General features: G+C 41.3%; 1 non-coding gene across 1 annotated transcript; it reads right to left on the bottom strand.

Moving 5' to 3' along the window:
- Window positions 1-15,733: 15,733 nt before the first annotated feature.
- Window positions 15,734-15,815, bottom strand: TRNAS-GCU (transfer RNA serine (anticodon GCU)). Its single transcript has one exon. It is a non-coding gene; the product is annotated as a tRNA-Ser (tRNA).
- Window positions 15,816-21,821: the final 6,006 nt, after the last annotated feature.

Here is a 21,821-nt window from a genome sequence, read left to right as displayed (position 1 = left end):
GTAGCATTCCTCTTTGTACCATGGTTATACTGGCCACTATCATGAGAGTAGAATATCCACCATATTTTAGTTCTGTATGGTGTATACACCATACCCAGCTTGTAACAATACAACTAGTGAGAGAACCAGCTGATTATTGCCTGCTTAAAGGAGAGTAAGCAGAAACAAAGAGCAGAGACGGTCCGTCACCTATTTTTTCTCACATTTATTCTTTTTTTTTTTTTTCCTGACACCCTCAAAGCTTGCATCAATACCCTGGGTCTGAAAACTGTGGTAAGATTTTTGCTCCGCCTTTTTAACCACTAAACTTTCGCATAATCTTATGCATTTCCAGACCATGGGACAAAAAAGTTTCTTGTCAGTGATGATCACAGTGATCTGGTTCACTGCTGAGTCATCCGAGCCCCATCAAGGAAGTCACTGTACCTCAGCTTTAAGAGCAGTTGAAGAGGGTGGAGCGCAACTGAGGCGGGGAAAATGAAAACTGATGCCAAAAAACGGGCGTTTAACTCCTTGCGCACGACGGCACGACCCTTGACGACGACGGCACAACCCTAGAGCACGACGGCACGACCCTAGAGCACGACGGCAAGACCATTGAGCACGACGGCACGACACTTCCGTATAATGACGTGAACTTTGAGTTGTTTCTTACTGTGTCAGGTCAAAGGCCAGGCTCAAGAGACGCACCGTCGTGCTCAAGCGACGTACCGTCGTGCCAAAGGGTGGTAAAATCATACTTAAATATCGCACCGTTGTACTCCAAGCGGCCGTACCGTCGTGCTTCAAAGGCGTTTCTTCCTACTCCAAGGGGCCATACCGTCATGCTCCAAGGCTACTTCGACGTACTGCAAGGGCGTGACGTACCGACGTACCCCAAATTTCGTACCATCTTTCCCCAGGGTCGCCCCCATCGTGCCATAACGGACGGACAAGTCGTGCCCAAGAAGTTGACAAGTCGGGAAAAGTGACCCAATGTACTCCAGACTACACTGGAACGCCACCCTCACAAACAGGTTTACAAACACAGGGCCGAGCCCTCGGCTCCTCCCTCACCCCACCACTGGCGTGGGGAGGGCGACCCAGTTCTCTAGATCCGTGACGCAACTAGGAAGTGCTGCACCTCGCTACCTTGGCTGGACATTCGACGTTGATTCCTACAGACTCGAGCGGAGTTTTCTGGCCAAATCTGTAACTGTTTCTTGATACTCGAGTTTGTGTATATTACTAATCTCTATCATTACTGTGTTATGTGGATATTAACATATATCTATCTCTATCAATACTGTGTATAAGTATATTAACATATATCTATCTTTCTATCACCACTAACTCCTTTCCAAGTTTTTACGAGATGGATCAGAGATACTAAAGCCTTTGAAATCACCCAAACAACACACTTAAACTAATAATTATTACCATTTGTGTTACAGGGACACTGCTGTACGACATCTATCTAGATATACGAGTGAATTTATGAACTTGGGTCAAAAACACACTTGAGGACGACAGTGTGATCCTTGAGGACGACGGTACGATTCTCGAGGTATGATGGCTTGGCTTTAGACGACTCAGGTAAAGAAAAAAAATAGCTTCGTACCGTTGTGCACAAACGCCGTATCGCCGTGCACAAGGATCGCGACGTTGTAAGAAAAACAATGAAAAAAAGGAAGCTACAAAGATGAGAAACACAAGGGTGTTACGTAGTTCTCTGATGAAACATTATTGAATAATGTAAATTATCAATAAATTCGTCATACTCTGATCATGTGTATAACAGGATTTCGAGGACGACACGCGTAATAAACGAACCTCTCTTTAAGTTGACACACTTTGTGATTATAATACCATAAATCTTCTTACCCTGGCAACTGTAAATGATATCTGATGCCGTAATGAATTCATTCCACTAGTATAAAGGAAAACCTGCATCCCTCAAAATGGCGATTGGGCTAGTCAACTTTGGCTGCAAAGCAAAGCCTAAGAAAGAGCAACTCACATGCTTCGCCTTGTCGCATACACTTTTCCTTGAACTTCTTTAGACATTTTTTTCCCTTTCACTTTTGCTTCGTATGATCACTTCTTTTTTTTTTTTTTATCATGATCATTGTTGCCATGATATTGAATATTGATCTCAAAGATGCAATGATAGCCTCGATCATTGCCAGAGTTGCTGGGGCAAATATTACGTCGTTACTGACCTCCACCACGAGAGGTTAAAGGAAGTCAACTGCTGTTTCTCAAGTCGTCGAACAAAAACAACCCGGAAAAAGGTGTGGGTGGGAATGAGTGTACACACACACACACACACACACACACACACACACACACACACACACACCACACACACACACACACTCAGGTGCGTGTATTACCGATTTTCGCCAGCAAGAAGGTACACCACGGGAAGGACTTCAGCTTCAGCGAGGCTGTATCACTGTCAATGGGCGGAAAGGAGTACAACCTCGTCAAGGTGCAATCTTGCTCTAAAACAGCCTATATTTCCCTGTTCCTGCAGGTAGTGCAGCCTCGAAGATGTGGGAGCCCCATATAAGGGGTCCTGGGGCTGTGTGTGTGTGTGTGTGTGTGTGTGTGTGTGTGTGTGTGTGTGTGTGTGTATATATATATATATATATATATATATATATATATATATATATATATATATATATATATATATATATATATATATATATATATATATTATACTTGCAAGTCCGTACTTCTAAACGGATAAACACATCTATATACCAAATGAAAAATACAAATGGATATACAAACATACATTGTACCGCTTTGTAAAAAAAAAACCCACTAAGCCGTGTTCAAAATGAGAATGTCATCCCAAGAGATCTGTATCTGGTACACACAATTAACGTTAGCTGAAGAGAGACGAGCACACCAAATTAGTCTGCACTTTTGTCAGTACCTGGTGGGAAAATAGTAAGGCAAAGGTTACCAAAATTACATCAGCCTTTTTCTGAAGTATAATCTTTCAGGGGGAATGATGAGATAAAAAAGTTCAGAAACAATGAAACTCATTCACAGTAATCTATGGAGAGACAAAATTCACAATTTGTGGGGGCTATTGGAGAGAAATTATCCTTCCCTAAAGGCATATTGAAACTGAAAGTTGACAGACTAAATTATATACTTAACACTGAACATCTTAAGCACGAAACATCCCCCTGGTTTGAAAATTCCCAGCAATGGCGTCCGGGTTCTGTATATGTATAGTCCTACAACGCTAAACTCCTCTGTTGCCTTGTCCTCACTTCTCATTCACTGGGGTTAACCAGTGCCCTGTTCTTCTCTTCTAGGTTTTCTAGTGTTTCGTGTACATTGGATACGAAATAAATCGTACTGTTTCATTTCCGAGGAGGGGATAGAAAAATGAAGGAAACTAATATAGTAGTCTGGTTCGTCATGCAGTGAGAACATAGAATATAAACAAGAGGGAGCGGAGCAAGCACAACTGTGTTGTTCATGTCACTATGCCACGAGCTTTTCATTATAAACACAAAACGAGAGGAATATGAAGGTTATACAACAGGTATCATGGATACGTATAACATACAAAACACAACCTGGAAGACTACAGAAGGATTGTAGCACAAATATAAACTCTCTAAAGCCTGGAGGGTGACGTGTAAACAATAAGTGACTATAAAATGTATCTGTAATATACAAAATCTCTCGCTTTATCATAATTTAACCACTAGCAATTACGAGAGACCTTCTCTCACCGTCACACAGAGTGATATGTGATTCGATATACTCAGTGAAAACTGAGGCCTGACATATAAACCAGATAAATGCAAAAGAAATGGCAATATTAAACTGGTCGGTGGATCTCCACTCTGCAACATGGCATCAGACCAAAACGTATGCCGGACCAAATTGTCACATTAATCCATATCCTGAGATGATATCAAGCACAAGTCAGCTCCTTAGAGACGATATAATCTTAAGCGAAGGCAACAAAAAGGAGGATCGACGAATGGGAGAAAATTAAAAGTTGCATTTCCTGGCAACACTGACGCTAATGATCTGTACTTTGGCATTTTTATTCAAAAACTTGGGAATTATCATTATTATCATTATTATTATTATTACTATCATTATCATTATTGTTATCAATACTATTTGATAAATGGTTCTTCGGGACTGCAACGATGTTTGAGGAAAAATGATTAAAAAAAATCAGCGTATAATACCTTTCCCTCACTTGCATCAGCAGTTCCCCCAAGCCTGTCACTCCTCCTTCCCCTCTCCTTCCCTCGAGCTATCCACCTTGTCCCCCCCCTTCTGCCCTCTCAACGCCCCACACCACTTAGTGCTCCATCACTTCCCTCCCGTCAGAACCCTCCGTCTCTCTTAACCCTCTCCTTCCCTCACCTCCCAGCCAGTCCTCCTCCCCTTAACGACCCTCCTTCTCTTTCTAAGCCTCTTCCCTCCCCTCCCTTGAAGCCTTTACCCCTCACGTATCTCCCCTCTCCCAATGCTCTGGCCCTCCAAATCCACTTCTCCCCTAAGAATTCTTTCCTCCTCCAAAAGGTATCTCCACTGAACCCTCTCTTTTTAAAACTCCTTCCTGCTCTCCAAACACTGTCCCCCTTACTAACCTGTCTAACTTAAGTGAAGCATATATCCAAGGGAGGCGTTTGCACATATTAGTACAACAAATACAGGGCGTTAAGTGTGTATGTGTGTGTGTGTGTGTGTGTGTGTGTGTGTGTGTGTGTGTGTGTGTGTATACACAAATGAAAATGCATGCGTTTTAGCGTTTGTGAAACTCATATACGTATCACTGTATTTGACTAAGCACTGATACGTTCCTTTATGTATACATTTAAGTACGCAATAAGTATACGAAGGAACGTATACATAAATACGTGCTTGCATGATTCTGTCTGCATGCGCGTGTAAATTACCCATCTTTAATCACCTGTTTGTACAGTATGGGGAGGAGAGAGACTTCTTTCACTCGTGGGGTCTGGACTGGCCCAGCCCAACCCAGCCTCCCTCTTATCTCTTCATGCCAGCGGGGGCTCCCGCCTGGTCGCGTGGCTTACAAGAGGTAGTCCATTTGAACCATGAGGTCCCCAAGCCCCAGGAGATGCCTAACATGGCAAGAACCAAGACCTGCTTTTATCAATCTTTCTTGTGCGATTTTTTTCCCCACTCACTCCCTCCCTCCCTTGAAACTGTTGTGTCAGCATACACAAGGGGAGGGAGAGGAAGGAGGTGAGGGGAGGGGGGGAAAAAAAACCCCACGAAGGATCCGTTAATTTGTGAAGTCCGGCTAAGATCTAAACTGCCCACCAGTTCACATATTGGGTGTGTCTGTGTGTGAAATTCAAGCCTAGGAGACAATTAGGACTGACCAGTGGATAACAGACGACCTGGCAGTGTGCCTAGAGACAGGAGTGACCAGTTGAGTAGCCTCGAGCAGTGAAATTCACTGCATGACGACATGGGCCTCGCGAGATGAGAAGCAGTGGAAAGAGAGACGACAACTTTACTGTTTAACGAGTTCCGAGCAGTGTTTTCAAAGGACAGGCATCGCATCGCATCGCATCGCATCGCTGAGGAATCGTCTCTATGTGGCATCCCCCTCGCTGGTTATATGATCGTAAAATAACAGACTAATTGCTCTTTCAACCCTGGTCCTTCAAGACGACAGGACGAGAGAGGGAGAAACACACACACACACACACACACACCACACACTGGTACACCCACCCACTCCCCCGCAAGCATATATCCAAACGGAAAGAGGTAAATAAAACGTGAGGAACGTAATTCCTGACTGGTTAGGTTGGAGTGTGAGCCCCGACAATCATTTACCAAGACATACCAGCCATATGACAGGGATGCATGACACACCAAGCAACAGTAGCATGACATGAAAACTCCCCGTTGTCATAATCACTCGTCATACCGCGCATGTCCGTCTTGGTATCAATTGAGTCGTTATGATAATACGTAATCCTAAAGGAAAATGGGGGACGACTAACTTTAATAAATTGTTATTACCTTATAATGCTGGCTTTAAGACCCCCTTCCTTTCTCATAGATCCAAGAGCTTGTGCAACTTCAAAGATACGCTACATTCAAGTGGCAGGGAAAGGACGGACTCCTTAGAAACTGACATAGATACAGCCTCGTAAAAAGTTACCCTCCACTGTAACCTCAAGCAGGCGGAATCCGGTAACACTTATGTACGTATGAATATACCGTGTTTACAAAACGATAAGAACCTTTCCATATTTACTCCGTGTTTCACGTTTTCCGTGAGAAAAAAAAAAAACGGAATTTTCGTCAGGGGTGAAGACTCACTTTTAAAAAAAATCTATGACGAATATTAATTATCATATTATAAAACAAACAGCAGGTTGTCTGCACGGTGCACAGTAATATTATACATTTAACGATTAAACGATGGTGTTCATAATACAAATTTATGTCATCGGTTTCGAGAAAAAATGTTCAAAATCATTTTTCAACTTATTATTTGTATCTTAAGTTACTGTAGATTTAGATTACCTGACTTATAAAGGACTGTTCTAATACAGACGAGTTACCAGGAAAAATCTTACAGTAAAGAGGAAATAAAGATTTGATAGGCTTTTCTTACGCCCGACAATGAAGGTCCGTGGCGCCGGCAGCCAGCAAGCCTGCTGCCAGTAGTCTGACTGAAAGTATCGTTCAAACATGATGTGTTACCTGCCTGCCCGTGAGATGGACCCACTGGCTGCTAATATTAATAAGGCCAGTTGTTATCACTCATCTGGCCATATTCCGCATTCCAAACTAACGGTCCCTGAGTTCGAATCCCGGACAAGGGCAACAGCCGGCTCCCAGACAACCCAACCAACTCCTCTGGGCCTGGTCGATGAATGGGCACCACACGTAAGCTGGTGCACACACACACACACACACACACACACACACACACACACACACACACACACAGTATATATATATATATATATATATATATATATATATATATATATATATATATATATATATATATATATATATATATATATATATATATGAACAGATATGACAGGGCTTTCGAAACTCACTGCAAAGAACATATCCATCTTAGAAATTTACCCTGAAAGAAATTGTTTGTCCCTTATTACAGATAATGAAACGTATCCTTTGACTTAATACAATCAATTCTGTTCTCCTTACAGAACATTAGAGTACGTGATTTCATGATTCGTACGAAGGCTTTCTACTTTCGTACGGCTGAACATACTGATGTACGATAATAACTTTTACGGGTAATCATCGTGAAGGGAAACTACATTCTATCTTCATATGTGGCTAAATCTCATTATCTTTTTAGATTAATTGTATCGGTATGTCTCAGTCGTTACATTAAGCACCCTCTTTACAAATAATTAATGGACGATAAACCAAAATTAAAGCCTTCGAAAAATCGATGAAGAGTAATCGACAGGACATTCAGTAAATGAAATGCCAACAGGTTGAATCTCAAAAGGCGTTCAATCAGACTGTTACTACCCACAAACGGAGTCCATGACGGCACTATGAAGAATATATGTAGAAAAAATATTATCAACAATATATATATATATATATATATATATATATATATATATATATATATATATATATATATATATAGATAGATAGATAGATAGATAGATAGATAGATAGATAGATAGGTAGATAAATAGATAGACTGGCAGAGACTGATAGATAGACTGATTGATAGAGGGAGAGATAGACTGATAGAGAGACAGAAAGATAGATAGATAGATAGATAGACAGACAGACAGATAGATAGATAGACAGAAAGATAGATAGCAAAATAGCTTTTATGAGATCAGGTCCGTTGATACCATCGGCCCATGGGGGAGAGAGAGAGAGAGAGAGAGAGAGAGAGAGAGAGAGAGAGAGAGAGAGAGAGAGAGAGAGGATTCGCCTCTGGGGGACCTCGACTGGTTCTTAACGAAGATAAGTAAGTAAGATTTTGATCGCAGAATTTCATCATGATCAGTAACGGAAATCAGGCCGTTGAGATCAGTAATGCACCAATCAGATAGACGCATCAACTCATACAGGAAAACACGGGAGATGGTGGCTGTGGAGAGAACATAGGTTGAAAGAGAGAGAGAGAGAAAAAAAAGGAGTTTGATAAAAAAATATTCGAGATTGGGGGGGCCCTACGTGTTTAGATCTCCTCTCTGTCCATCACATATAGGTAGTTACACACACACACACACACACACACACACACACACACACACACACAAACACACACACACACACACGCACACACACACGTGTGTGGCTATAATACTAATGTTTGGAACCATAATTCTGTTAGGTTTACAGAAAGAAGCACTCAAGAAATATACCCTCACCCCCCCCCCCCCCCCACAACCCTCTCGCCAACAAGGGGGTCAACGCCCTTCCTTAGATAACGGGTTGACTACGTGGGTTTAGAGAGAGAGAGAGAGAGAGAGAGAGAGAGAGAGAGAGAGAGAGAGAGAGAGAGAGAGAGAGAGAGGGGGGTTGTGAAGCACATTAGCCCCCACAATTCACCATACGTCTCAATTCATCACAATGGTGCCGACAGAGACACAGGCATAAGAAAATGAGACGAATCAACTCACAGCTCACAAACTCGCAGACAAAAAAAAAAAAATATATAACACCTCCTGTAAACACTCACAACCCTGGTCTTTCAATCCCAAGCTGGTTTTTACAACGATTTCCGAGAATCTGAATCTACACACACACACACACACACACACACACACACACACACGCGCGCGCGCGCGCGCGCCTATTATCACGATAGTAAAAAAAATAATCACGTTAAGTAAAAAAAAGAGATAAAAAGAGAGAACTGATAACGATAAAAAGAGGGAAATGATTAAGGTAAATGGTACTTGAGTCCACACTAAGGGGGAGGCACACTGAGGTTATGAAATGAAAACCATGTGGGAAGTCCAGCACATTTCCATCTGGAGAATGGACGGAGCGAAGCAAGTTTGGAAGACGAGATCTGCCAACGAGAGGCGGGGGCGCCGGCAAAGGACCTTTACCAACCTACTTACCTACCCTGCCCACACCAACTGGTGGTGGCCCAGCGGGGCACCCACAAGACCAACTCTAACGTCCGTCCCCCCCCCCCCCCCCTCCCCACGATAAGCTACCTGGAACTGCCCGGCCGTCGCCACAAAGGACACACAGACGCAGTTTCAGAAACGCGAGAGAAAAAAAGGAAATTGAATGCAATTAACATTAATGACTCTTGATCTGTACTGAGGGTATATTTCTGTTTCAATCTATATATATAGTCACACACACACACACATATATATATATATATGTGTATGTTTGAGGGAATAGTGGTTCCAACAATGCTGTATGGTTGCGAGGCGTGGGCTATGGATAGAGATGTGCGCAGGAGGATGGATGTGCTGGAAATGAGATGTTTGAGGACAATGTGTGGTGTGAGGTGGTTTGATCGAGTAAGTAACGTAAGGGTAAGAGAGATGTGTGGAAATAAAAAGAGCGTGGTTGAGAGAGCAGAAGAGGGTGTTTTGAAATGGTTTGGGCACATGGAGAGAATGAGTGAGGAGAGATTGACCAAGAGGATATATGTGTCGGAGGTGGAGGGAACGAGGAGAAGAGGGAGACCAAATTGGAGGTGGAAAGATGGAGTGAAAAAGATTTTGTGTGATCGGGGCCTGAACATGCAGGAGGGTGAAAGGAGGGCAAGAAATAGAGTGAATTGGAGTCATGTGGTATACAGGGGTGACGTGCTGTCAGTGGATTGAAGCAAGGCATGTGAAGCGTCTGGGGTAAACCATGGAAAGCTGTGTAGGTATGTATATTTGCGTGTGTGGACGTGTGTATGTACATGTGTATGGGGGGGGGGGGTTGGGCCATTTCTTTCGTCTGTTTCCTTGCGCTACCTCGCAAACGCGGGAGACAGCGACAAAGTATAAAAAAAAAAAAAAAAAAAAAAAAAAAAATATATATATATATATATATATATATATATATATATATATATATATATATAATGTAAACAATTACGAGAATAGTGGAGATAAATTTTCTATTAGAAAACATCAGGAGACAATTCAAGTCTATATGGATAAGAACATATACAGCAAGCTGTTCACATCCTATATAACGCCCAAACTATAATATCCTCCTCAGCTCTGGTCAACGAACTTAAATTGAAGCACAAGGAACTAATAGACGAGGTCCAGAGGAAGACATCAATGATCATATCACAAGTACGAGACCTGAGTTACAGAGATGTTTAGTGATCTTAAATTTGTCCGAAATGGAAACAAAAAAGAAGAGTAAGGGTTGACAGAATCACAACCATTTGAGATTTCACAATAATCTGATGATGTCAACAGAGAACAAATCCTCGGAAGAATCAAAACCCAGAGACCATAACATGAAATTAAGAAAGAATGTTGTTAGAAAAGATTTAGAAAAAAAAGTACTTTCATACTAGTGGGTGAATGGAAGACTTTGAGAGTAATGGACGAATGGAATAAACTGAATCATGAAGCTGTAGATGTGGACTGCATACATAAATTCAAAAAGTTGCAGGAGAGTAGAGAGATAAAAGTTCAAGGGATGGGGGTCCCACGAGTGCAAAAAGTCGCCTCCTGGTAACAGTACAAATAGGTGATCAGATAATCTAAGACGTGTTGCCATGAGTTCGCCAGCAGGTGTGTAACGACGAAAGGGGGGAACAAGCAAGCACGCTTGCATGCATGCATGCAGGCAGGCAGACACAAGGGGAGTGGGTCTCAGTTCCCCCCTCCTGCTAGACCCCCCTTGCACGTCCATCCGTCACGTGCATCATGTGCTCCTGTCACAACAGAGAACTGTCTCCTTTGACCAATGACCTCTCGAGTACCTTCTAAGCACCACACGTTTGTAAATACCGTCATGTCCAGTGAATTCAACTTTTTTTTCTGGTTGTATAAGATTCACACTTAGCGGGTACAGTGGAAAAATCTTCAACACCCCCTCAAAAAGCTGCCCTAAAAAATCTTTTCCTGTACTGTATATATATATATATATATATATATATATATATATATATATATATATATATATATATATATATTCCTATGAGTCCACGGAGAAGATGAAACACGATAAGTTCCCAAGTGCACTTTCGAGTAATAATCACATCATCAGGGGACATATATATATATATATATATATATATATATATATATATATATATATATATATATATATATATATATATACACATATATATATATAATTCAATTTAGATTCAGTTATTATCATCCGGTGACTCACAGAGGGCAACAGATGAAGCAGTATTTAAGAAAATGTTACTTGGATGGATTATATAGGAATTCACCTTCGCAGCAACACACAACACACCACAGTCCAGGATATCCTTTTGTCACGGCTGATGAGCGCGCTCACACTTGTTTCCTACGGGAGGTTGAAGGACGCCTTATTTCTTAACGGGTCAGGAGTTTCCTGTATTGACTGAGAGAGAGAGAGAGAGAGAGAGAGAGAGAGAGAGAGAGAGAGAGAGAGAGAGAGAGAGAGAGAGAGAGAGAGAGAGAGAGAGAGAGAGAGAGAGAGAACAAAAAAGCATTTCAATCCTACCAGCTGAAAAATTATGATGAAATCGAACGGATTTGACTCAATAAACCTGTCATACAGAAAGTATCCAACTCCATAAATATATATATATATATATATATATATATATATATATATATATATATATATATATATATATATATATATATATATATAATCAACCACAATAAGGAGTCTTAAACTCTCTATAAAGATCTGAAAAAAGAGAAAAATTATCTTCAAAATAAACATTAAATGCACGTGATTTCAAGGAAAACAGACAATGTGATCATTTAATTCTCCTGGAAACAGATATAATTAAAATACACATTACGAAGTCAAAAAACATATATTTTTTTTAAATACATATTTTCTTTCGCGCGGTTCACGAGACAATATGTATAAAGATATCTGAACATTCACAAGCATGGAGGGGAGGGGGGGTCAACGATTAATCTCTCTCTCTCTCTCTCTCTCTCTCTCTCTCTCTCTCTCTCTCTCTCTCTCTCTCTCTCTCTCTCTCTCTCTCCCTCTCTCTCTCTCTCTCCCTCCCTCTCTCTCTCTCTCTCTCTCTCTCTCTCTCTCTCTCTCTCTCTCTCTCTCTCTCTCTCCTACAAATCGTCCAACATATGGAAAATATAAAAAAAGTCTTCGAGGGAAAGGGAGGCTTTTCTCTTCCTGTGTCAGCTTACATCATACATCTCTTTGAAATTTCAGAACATAACGGGAGCGTGTACGAAAACCTCGAGTGAGAGAGAGAGAGAGAGAGAGAGAGAGAGAGAGAGAGAGAGAGAGAGAGAGAGAGAGTTTCATTTCTCAAGACTTTGAAATAAAGTTTGAACTGCTGGAGACGGGGGAGGTGAGGGGTCCCAACCTTCGGGGTAGGGTGGGGTGGGGTGGGGGGGTTGGTGGGTGTTCACTGCTTTCAGGCATCGTAAAAGAACGAAAAAAAAAAAAGAATAGACAAAAACATGACACAGGTTATTTTTGTATCTTATTCATTCGGTATATATGCGTTTTTTTTTTTCGTTTTTGGAATATAAATGCAACCAACTCACACAGGTTGTTAACCTCATCTGCTTTTAAATATCAAATAGGCCTGATATATGATATACGACCAGCTTTTGTGGGTATGTAAAAAAAATTTAAGTATCTACACTGAACTCGGGGCTCTGTTACTTGTACCTTTCGAAGTATTTCTCTAATCTCTCTCTCTCTCTCTCTCTCTCTCTCTCTCTCTCTCTCTCTCTCTCTCTCTCTCTCTACACACACACACACACACATACACACACACACACCACACACACACACACACACACACACACACACACACAGACACGAGACCCCCTCAAACCAAATCCCCTAAGCTGTGTGCTGCATTCACAACCCGTCTCATCAGTCAGGAAACGATCATAATATTCACTGCTTTACCTCAAGCCACCTGGGTCTGAAACAACCAACCCCTCCCCCTACGACCCACAACCATATATTCATAAAAGAAAAATATATAAATATTCTTCACGGGATACTGAAAGCCACAGTTCATGTTAGCAGTTAATCATTTACGTAAAAAAAAAGAAAAGATATTTACGTCGAAATGTTGGATGTCTGGCCACACCGATTACTCACACAAGAGAGGAGGAAATGAATGTCTCAAAACAGGTCTTGATCCAGAGCATATGACTGGGAAATGTTCAAGAGTAACGGCAGTATTTTCGAATACCTCATGGACAACAATATACCATGGAAAGTATATATATATATATATATATATATATATATATATATATATATATATATATATATATATATATATATATACTTCAGCATGGTGTATATGATGTTCATGTGACTGTAAAACGAATTGTAAGGGAATCGATTTCAAATTTAATGTGTGAACTGACCCCTGAAAGCTTTTCTAATTTCCATTATGTTATACATAAGTAGTAACACACATATTCAACTAAAAACCAGTGGGTGAATGGGTGGTGGTCGTGAACCAAATGTAGGAGGATTGAGACAGGGTAGTACATCATCACTAGAGATACTATTAAAATCATTATTATTTCTGTCTTGTTTTCAGATGGGCAATATGTTAGGTGAGAGTGACATACGGAGACTGTGTGTTAAGGTGGTTGTAATGAGGGAGAGAAAAGTCTACCATAGCTGGCTCATGCAAATGTTTTTTTTTCCTCATATGATAAAGCACTCTGGTCATGATGTGTGTTTGGGGTTAATCCTTGACCATTAAAAAATGGGTGAAAAATAGTTTTTAGAGAAGTGACAAAACTAATATAAGTGTGAGAAATATAGTAAATATAATAGATAATAAAACAAATCTATTTGGTAGGTATAGTTGAACTGTGTGTGTGTGTGTAAAGATAAGATAATGTAGTTTCGTTTAAAGTTCACTAAAAGTAAGAAAAGTTATCCTGGTTGTAAGACGGTTCTCGGCATCACAACATCCCCCTGGTTGAAAAGCGGTCCAGGCATCACAACAGCTCCAAGTCATGATAAATGTACTACCCTGAGCAGTGGGTGCTGTCTACAACCTACTGACACAGGGGTTGTAAGATGGTTCCAGGCACCACTTCAACACTTGAAGTCAGGATGATTGAACTTGTGTGGTACTGCTGTGTTTACTCGTAAGAACAAATTGAGGGAAAAGTGGCTATGAACCTAGTAACTAGACGAAGACAGCAACTGCCCAGTTATATGAACGTAAAAAGGATGTAAAAATTGTCGTAAAAGCCACAGAGGTGTAGTCTTCTGAGCTTATACTTGGTAAGGTATATGTTAGGACTGTGAGGGACTACGATAGAAGGAATGGAGAGACGTGGAAGGTGAAGAAACGTGTTGGCTTCAGAGGGGAAGTGAGTGACAATGTAGATCATATCTATCCTTGACTTACGCAGGTATCAGAGGAAGTCTTGGGGGTAAAAAGAAATGCATGCAGGGTTTCTGGTTCTGGAGGAAAAAGACATAAAACAGAACTACAAAGGGAGAGGAGTTTAGTAAGCTTTCAAGTGTGTAGGGTGTACATGTAAGACTTCACGATGATGCGAAGAGTGATTTATAACAGCAGTGTTTGGGTGAGAGTAGACAGCGGTCCGAATGAGTGGTGTGAAATGAGGAAAAAGGCGTTCGGTGGAGAATGTGGAATGTCACCACTGTTGTCAGCTGTTTTTATGGATAAGCCACAACGTGAGATGAGAGCTAATGAGGTGACAGCAGTGTGGTATCAAACCAACCCTGGTAGATGGGAATGAAAACTGTTATAGTTGTTGTATGCAGATGGTGCTGTTCTGATGCCTGAGTTAAAGAGGTAACACGTTAGACAGACATTTGATGTGTGTGGGAGGTTGCTGTAAATGTGAATACAGATGAGAAGCTTATTTCTGAAGAAAGATGGACTGGATTATAAGAAAGCTGTTTATATTTTGAGATGGAGAGGGGGGGGGGGGGGTCGTTTCAGTGGAATACTCTTTCAAGTAAGAAAATTACATTACCTTGAAAGCCTACGTTTCACTTCAGTGCACTTCATCTGGGTTAAGAAGCTGGGATGTGTGAAGAGACAGTCTTCATACATTCCATTTACCCTTGTAAATAGCACAGGAGTTACACACACACACACACACACACACACACACACACACACACACACACACACACACACACATATATATATATATATATATATATATATATATATATATATATATATATATATATATATATATATATATATATATAACTGTCTCTCTTGCTTCAGCGAAGTGACGTATGAAAACAAACGAACAATAGTCTCATTTGCATACGTCCATCCCCTAGCTGTCATGTATGATGCAATTTCTGGTGCTTGTGCATGTATAAATACATGTGTGCGCGCGCGTTAATATATATATATATATATATATATATGTGTGTGTGGGTGTGTGTACCCTAGTGAAATGACTTATCTGTAACGTACTGGGAGGCAGTTCTACATTGGAGGAACCCTCGCCATAATCCACAGCTTGTAAGCAGAGGCGACCTACTGTTCGCGAAGCGATACTGAGAACCGAAAAAACCCTTCCGACGAGGATGGGATTCGAACCCACGCACGGAGACCGTATTGGATTAGCAGTCCAACGCCTTAACCACTCGGCCACCTCGTCTGTATGTGTAAGTCAAGACAGAAAGACAGAAAGAGATAACAAGTTAATATAGAGTATAGGTCAGGTTAGGTGAGTAATATGCAAATGTACGAATATTCCCACAAAATATCTGTCCAGGTTCATCACCATCCCGCAATATTCAGAATGATTCCAATCAAAACTGTAATCATGATACGATCACACATTCTACTACTCATTCATGAGGAATGTTTGTGGGTTATTTGTTTTCAGAAACGTATCCAGATTCAACGAAGTCGTTAAGCTTTGAATGGGTTAGTCAACTCGTTACACACTAGTCCGACTTGACCTGTCTCACTCGTTGAGGTCGCCTCGATAATCCTACAGGATGTGGTGGCTACTACATCTAAACCCCCTAAAAACCACAGGTTTTTCCGAAGAACTGGATTTTGAACGGGAGTTAAACCAGCATCGGAGGGAGGCTTGAAAACTGGTTTTTGGAAGAAATGTGGAGAAAATGGACGTAACTACGCAGAAGCTGGAAGCCTGGTGGTTTACATACCCCGAAGGCTTAATGTTGCTACTGCTGGTGCGGCTGCGAGAGCCTTACGGTTAGTCGATCGGAATAGGGCAAAAATCTGTTAACCTCCTGAATACGACAACTTTTATCCGACGAGTACGACAGTTTAGCTCTTTCAGTACGACGACTCAACCCATTCAAAACAAAACCTTTATCTCTCGAGTACGATGACTTATCCCATAAGTACGAATCTCAAATGTACGATAGTTTTAACCACCCCCCTACCCCATGGGTACGATCATTCAACCCCTTGAGTACAATACGACAGCTTAACCCTGTACTCAAGGGTTATGGCGTCTTGCTTAAGGGGTTAGGTAAATCATCTGGGTGGGAATAATCCATCAGGTCGCAGAAAGTCTCGAACCACGCCTCAAGCGCTGCATTCTCAATACACAGATTGTGACACCATAGCAAAGCAGTTGGTTCTCCAAATCCTCGTTTTCGCTAACTTCCTCTTGTGTCTCGTCTCCCATGTTCCTTCCAAGGTCCAGAAAGCAGACTCGAGTGATGGTAGATACTGTGTGCAGCGGTTAGGGTCGCTCGTGTCAATGCTGTTAACTAATCTTCATACGATAACTATATCTCTAACGTTTCTCACTGTATATATCACCAAGTGTAATGGTGTGATGCAGAACTCTAAATATACAGGTGTTGCCTGTAGGCTAATTCCAAGATGTCTATAGGTTCAGGGAAGAATATAAAGACCAGATTGTACGTTCTCTTTCTATCAACGAAATAACCCCATGATCATTTTCTTTACATCACCTAATTAATAAGGGATACGATTAAAAAAGTTAAATATTTTACTTTGTATAAATATGTATAAGTGTCCTATACACAGTTTTTCTACTAAATCACTTGATCTATCTGCAAGATCTCTGACACATAAACTACAGCATCTGCAACCTAATTCATAAACTGCATCTGCAACGTAATTTCTGTTTTCTTTATACAATGGGAGAGTGGAGGGGGACCTTATCAAATCTCCCTTCGTTTACAAATTTCAAGAATCTCTTTTATTTTCTTGAGATAACTTGAAAGTCTTTTGAGATAGAGGATATCTGGGTCTAGTAGTTTCGGAATGATAACCCCCCTCACCTTATTTTCCATGCCGTTTTACCTGCAATCCGTTTTTGCCTTGGCTCCGTATGTGATGAATCCACATTTCTCTACCGGTTCGTCTATGGCGAAGTCTCGTATCTTTGGGATTTGTTAAGGAAACGGGTACAATGAATCATCTGCTGCTTCTTAATTAGTCTCATAAACTAGACAGTTCGCCTGTATAGGATCTGATTCCTGCGAAGATTAGCTTGCCTCAAGCGATACCAATGGGATCCTCTTATAGTAACTTTGAAGGAAAAAAAAAATACACCGTAGAGTTGCAGGATCTTTTATGAGATTTATAGGCTATTATACGGCAATCTTCTTTTTGTCAATATCTTAAACATATCCCAACACTCAGCATAATAGTTGCAGGAGTTTAATGTTTGATAAGGCTTCATTCTGAAGACAGTTCCGTTCCTTCTACGTCCTTATATATATATATATATATATATATATATATATATATATATATATATATATATATATATATATATATATATATATATATCGTAACATGTAGCATGCATGCAAGAACGAGCTATACCAAAGAATGGTTCCTTTAACTTCTTAGGAAGATTCACTAGGTGTGGATAGTGGATAGGATCCTCTCCTTATGTTTACACGAAAGGAGTTGAATCCCTCTTGTTATCTCTTGGCTTCTAGGGTGGGTGTTTTAGTCCTTATCGTCTTCCTTCACCAAGGGTGTGTGTGTGTGTGTGTGTGTGTGTGTGTGTGTGTGTGTGTGTGTGTGTGTGTGTGTGTCCTGCCACCTTCCTCCTGTCCATCTACGAGAGGCATTCGTTTCAGGTGCCGTTCAGTATGTTGCTTCTCGCATCTTGACTAAGATCTCGCCCAGCAGCTGGGCAGTGGGTGGGGCTTGTGGTGGCGGAGGCGGTGGCGGTGGTGGTAGTGGTGGTGGTGATGGTGATGGTGGTGGTGGTGGTGGTGTTTGTCGTCCTTTTTTCCACCAACTCAACACGACGGCTGGGCCGTGAAACACGACGTACGACAGGATCTTCGAACAAGCACGACAGTACGTCCTTGGTAAACGACGACCCGATCCTCAGGCATGATAACCTGATCCTTCCACCTGATCCTTCAATCCTACCATACCTAAGAAACTGTACCGTCGTACGTAAAGATCAAAAATAAAAAAAAAATGCACGTATTCCTTTTTTTTTCTTCTTTTCAGAGTGGAGGAGGGGACTGCTTCGGTCTGAAATGCAGCTTCGTATACATCTCAGTCGCTTGATCGCATACTCAACACAGGTTCAGATAATTCAGGTTGGGTCTACTCTTAGAGAGCTGCATTCCACCCTTTCTCACTTGCCTTCCCTGTACCACCACGACGATTTAGCTGAGGCTAATTCGAGGCGATGCAAATCCTGAATGGGATAATTCCTCCCACTGGCCAAGCGTCTCTTGACTTCTTCTTCTTCTCCCTCCTCCTCCTCCTCCTCCTCCTCCTTCTTCTTCTTACGATCCTGCCTGCTCGTCTGGTCAGGAACCCGATGATGTAGCGGATCTCTTGGTGGATGATGACGATAATGATGATAATAGGATGGTAAATGGATGTCTTCGCCCCTCTCCGTCCTGCTGTAGAGAACGGGTTGTAGAGCCGGGTTAGAAAAAAAAAAGAAAAAAAAAAGCATGCCCGGCACTCGAGGTTGTGTGTGTGTGTGTGTGTGTGAGAGAGAGAGAGAGAGAGAGAGAGAGAGAGAGAGAGAGAGAGTACGGTTTATCCAGGAGCTTATCGATGGAAACTGGTACAACTTTGCCGACGGCAACGGTTACCGGTACTTGTGGAAGAAGTCGAAGAAAAAAAAAGAGAAAAAAAAAAACGGAAAAAAAAACCAGCCTGTGGGTCAGGCACACTTACTTCCTGAAGCTTGGATTGAAATTTAGGGATGACTGAATTCCTGTGATTTGTATACAGCTCGGTGTGTGGGTGGGGCTGGGGACCTAATCCTCAGAAACGTAGGTAGGAATCAGATTAAACGTGGCAGTAACATTCGTAGACCAACGTCAAGTCCGAGTCTATTTGTACACTTACATATTCTATCAATATAGATTAATAATAATGGAATATAGAGATAGATAAAGCCAGAGTCATACAAACGGCAACACGTCTATGAACTCTCAAGATCCACAAATGGTGTTTCCCACAGATCTGTTCAGTCTCCAATTTTTCTACAATATCTTCCTGTACGGACCCGCTCCGTCCCCTCTCCAAAACCCCACACTTTGAACGTTCTCTCGTAGGCACACAACCTCCCACTCACATCAAAGTGCCCCAGCATAACACGAGCAATAATAAACACGCAGCGTTGCCTCATGCACTCAGGACACCAGTTTCCTCAAACCAGAAGGTCTCTGGGTCATCACAGACATCAACCGTCACTCTCTCAAACCTCCTGACAGACTTGAATCCAACCTCCACACTCACATCAACCACCCTGAATGAACAACACACCAGCCATACATACTTAGTATCACATACAACACACACATGATATTCACTCCCCACACCACATATACCAACACAGTAGCCATGAATAAAGTATATGCCTTCAGAACATCGACTAAGACCAGCTTCGGACGTGAAAAACAATCGCTTGTTATCATATCCCGTCCAATCTCAACTACGTCTCACCACACTGGCCATCCAGACTTTAAATCGCAACGTACACAACACAACGACAGACCACGTAAGAAGAAGGGGAATGTTCAGAACAATCACCGGTTGTTAGCAGTCACAAAACACTCAACAAGTGAGCAACAGAAATTCTTCAGAAAAAAAAAAAATCCAATACAACCCCAAATTTTACGTAACAGCACTCACTCACCCCAATCCCCACCCACCCAAGCCACATCATAACCACACGAAAACCTTAACACGGAAGTACATAACACGACTTCAAGGCTCACACTTCACCACCTGTACTCAAACACTCCCTCATCATCATCCACAAGACACACCGTAATTTGCAAGAAAACACACACGCGCAGAAATGACTGGACAAACATTAAGGACCCATCCTCATCCTCCTTCCCCCCTCCCATGCAAATTGTTCGCCCCGTTACAAATTAAGACGCATACCATCTGGAGCAAAACTCCCTTGACGAACTTCCAGTCACTTCCTCGTCTGTGTTCTGGGCGCCGACCATCGCATTAGCGTTTGCGCAAACAACGCGATACGATATCGCTAAGGAACCCCCTTATGCCCAGGATGTAATTTGTACACAGAGCATCATTCCTTAATTGTCTTAAGTGCTTTCCATGACCAAGATAAACACGAGCGTCATCTTAATCTTTGACCTGTGGACATGGCCGACTTCCTGAGCGCTGCGTGAACCTTCCCCCATAACCATACATGGGATTCCCACTGCAGGAAGGAAGTGCATGTATACATCATATTTGTATGTAGGTGAACTCATGCGGGTATTCTGCAGGCATATGTGGATACACGAACATGGAAAATGACAGCATACATCAGCTCCACATGTGGAGCACATTCCACATGTGGAACACATTCCACATTCCATCTCGAATGAATCCCAGATTTTTTTTTCTTATATTTTCTTTAAGATTTTTCCCGAAGCAAGACAAGCGAGACATTACATCATTATTTTGTGAAAGCGACAGTGTCACTTTCAATTTATCTTTCCGATATATATATATATATATATATATATATATATATATATATATATATATATATATATATATATATATATATATATATACAGATCGTGTTAAATGACCAACTAATTAAGTAGAGATTTTGCTACAAGCCAGAGAGAGAGAGAGAGAGAGAGAGAGAGAGAGAGAGAGAGAGCTGACTACCACCTGCCACGTTCCAACAACAATTCTTTAGAAAAAAAAAATAGAAAAATTGAAAAAGGTAAATCAGAAATCGTAACAAAAAGATATTTCGGAGCTTTATGATTCCATCTTTGTCTCTAGGATGAAAATTCGCCGCAAATAATCGTACTTCCTTGTCACAAAACCAGGAACTGTTCTATAAGTCCACTGTCCACTATTCTCTCCAGAACCTCTATTGAAAAGTTACCTGTCTATGAAGTAGATATCCTACGTTAACTGTGAGGAAATATGTTTCCAGCTAGATAAATGGCTTGGCCAAAGGACAGATAAATGGCTTAGCGAAAGGACAGATAAATGGCTTAGCCAAAGACAGATTTATGGCTTGGCGTAAAGAGAGATATATGGCTTTGCTAAATGACAGATAAATGGTTTTGGCAAAATGGACAAATAAATGGCTTGCCTAATAGGATAGATAAATGGTTTATCCAAAAGGATAGATAAATGACTTCCCCACAGAATAAATACATGGGTCCCAAAG

This window comes from Panulirus ornatus, chromosome 35 (genome assembly GCF_036320965.1).
Source record: "Panulirus ornatus isolate Po-2019 chromosome 35, ASM3632096v1, whole genome shotgun sequence".
NCBI classification, from domain to species: domain Eukaryota; kingdom Metazoa; phylum Arthropoda; class Malacostraca; order Decapoda; family Palinuridae; genus Panulirus; species Panulirus ornatus.
The sequence above is the reverse complement of the archived record's forward strand: the minus strand, read 5'-3'. Positions and strand labels throughout refer to the sequence as shown.